The sequence below is a fragment of the Acanthochromis polyacanthus genome, unplaced genomic scaffold (assembly GCF_021347895.1).
Source record: "Acanthochromis polyacanthus isolate Apoly-LR-REF ecotype Palm Island unplaced genomic scaffold, KAUST_Apoly_ChrSc contig49, whole genome shotgun sequence".
NCBI lineage: Eukaryota > Metazoa > Chordata > Actinopteri > Pomacentridae > Acanthochromis > Acanthochromis polyacanthus.
The window spans coordinates 15888-18393 of NW_026131338.1; the positions used below are offsets into that span (position 1 = coordinate 15888).

Sequence of the window (2506 nt, forward strand, 5' to 3'; positions counted from 1 at the left end):
AATTATTGCCTCTATTGTGAGAAGCCTTTCGGAAAAGTTACAAGACACCTGATGCGAAACATCAAGATGAAGTTGACATTGCAAAGGCACTTGCACACAAGCAAGGATCCACGATGCGGCAGTTTTCTTTCTGAGCAAAATAAGGAACAAGGGAAAGTACATACATAACTGTTCAGTCAAATCCCGCACGTCAAGGACAAATGGTACCAAAAAGACAAACAACCTACTTGTTGTCAGCAACAGACTTTCTGCCATGCTATTTTTGTTTGGTTATGTACATCAGACAGATCTCTGGAGGCATCAAAGGCGTTGCAAATTGAGACCAGACGGGCCAGTGAAACGAAAAGTTCAGACATATTGCTCCTTCCTCTTGCCAATGGACCATCCCGTTTCCGATGGACTTAAAAAAATTCTGGAGGACATGACATATGATGCTGTTACACGACGGGTGAAATCCCAACCAACTGATTCTGTCATTGGGTGAGAGGATGTTCCTGAAAAATGGAGAAGTTGGATGCCATCGAGCAGATATGAGAAATAAAATGCGAGAACTTACCAGACTTGTTCTGGTGGCAAGAGATCTTGACAAAGACACTGTTTTCCTGAAGGACTTGATTACCCCGGCTAAATTTAACCAACTGTGCTTGCGGCAGTGAAAAAGATGACAGGATTTGACCACCTAACAAACAGATTTGCAGTTCCCTCAACTGCACTAAAACTACGCCATTCCCCGATGAAGGTCTGATATATTTTGTAGGGAGAGGCTCTGCGACTAGAGGATGACATCTTAAAGGCACAAGCAGAACATTTCAGCAAATTAATTCAACTGGAATGGACAACCCACGTGCCATCAAATGCATTAAAAACGTTGTACCAGAGGAAATGGAACAAGCCACAAGTACTGCCTCTTGCCAAGGACATAAAGAAGCTCCAGGACCACTTGAAAACTGCTGTGGAGGTCAGCAGAAAAGTCCCTCCTGGAGTTGTCCATCATCAAACGCATGGAATAAATCTTTCTCAAGCAACTTTGACACAGCTGACCCTCTTCAACTGGCATCGTGAAGGAGAGGTTTCCAGGATGGAGGTCGAAACATACCGACACAGAAACAAACACATTATGCAAGATGAAATTCTGCAGAGCCTCACAGCCTTTGAAAAAAAATTGTGTGAAAACCTCACCAGGATAGAAGTGCGTGGGAAAAGAGGACGCAAAGTACCAATACTCCTTTCAACAGATGCAAAAGAATCCATAGATCTTCTGATCAACACTAGAGACAATGTTGGGGTTTCTCCAAGCAACCCCTACATTTTTGCCTGTCCTGTCAAAGAGTCTGTGGAGCCTATTCGTGGATGTGACACTTTAAGGCGATATGCACAAAGCTGTGGGGCTAAGCATCCAGAAATATCCCCTCCACTACACTAAGAAAGCATGTGGCTACAGTTTCACAGCTTTTAAACTTAGAAGATAATGAACTGGACCAGCTGGCAACATTCAAGGGACACAACATTAATGTGCATAGGAAGTTTTACAAAATGCCTGAAGCAACTCTGCAAGTGACAAAAGCAGAATTCTGTTTGCCATCCAAAATGAATGGGCAAATTCAAAGGATAATCCCTGGAGGACATTATCCCCAAACATTGACTGTAAGTAAAATATTCTTTCATACAAGTTTTCGAACTTAATTTTCATGTTTTGTAAAGCACAAAACAATGCAAATAGATTAATTTAAAAATTAAGAATGTGTTTTTTCTTTGATTTTGTTGCCGTTGAAGATGGCTCCAGTGACTCAGAAACAGAAAATTTTCACTCTAAAGACCAGTCTGCCCCTACAGATGAGGATGGTAAGTTTTTTGCATGGGATGCAGTATTTTAGTATAGTATTTAGCTTTCATTCATTCAATTTATTAAATAATTGCATTTTATTTGTTTTCTACCCAAGTGGTTTCAGGAAACTTGGATGCGGAGGATTCAGAAGAAAGGGCACTCTTTCAAGAAGGACTGACCTCTCGGAAAAGCCTGTTGAAGACACAGAGAAATTGCCATACGATCCAAAAAGTATGTTTACAGTACAAGAATATTACTTATTAATATCATGACATTATTTTTTAAGAACTGATTGTGGTCTCACAACTAAATGTGTTTTCAGTTGTGTAAAATTTTAATATCCACTTACTTCTTAAGTTTATTTAGAGGGAAACCCTAAAGGCCCTGGTCCCAAGAGAGAGGGATATCATTGAACAGCATTTTAAGAGATTCCTGAAGGAAATGAAGATCCCTAGCAAACTAGACTGTGAGAAATGCTTACATGAAAACAATATTCTAAAGGATAATGACAGAGACTGGAAGCTGTGAAATATTTTGTTCACAACTGAATCACTTCTATGAAAAAAAAACATTTGAGTCAGGGGTATTAAGACAATAAAATACTGAGAGCTCGCATTGTGGATGATCAATGTTCAATGTCATTCTGGGAGCTCGCATATGGAGTATCAATGTAGAGTGTTA

The 2506-nt window shown here is 39.9% G+C and overlaps 1 long non-coding RNA gene across 1 annotated transcript; it reads left to right on the forward strand.

Annotated features, from left to right (window-relative positions):
• Positions 1-1629: 1629 nt before the first annotated feature.
• Positions 1630-2090, forward strand: LOC127532938 (uncharacterized). The gene is made up of 3 exons (XR_007940581.1): positions 1630-1644; positions 1774-1842; positions 1941-2090. It is a non-coding gene; the product is annotated as an uncharacterized LOC127532938 (long non-coding RNA).
• Positions 2091-2506: the final 416 nt, after the last annotated feature.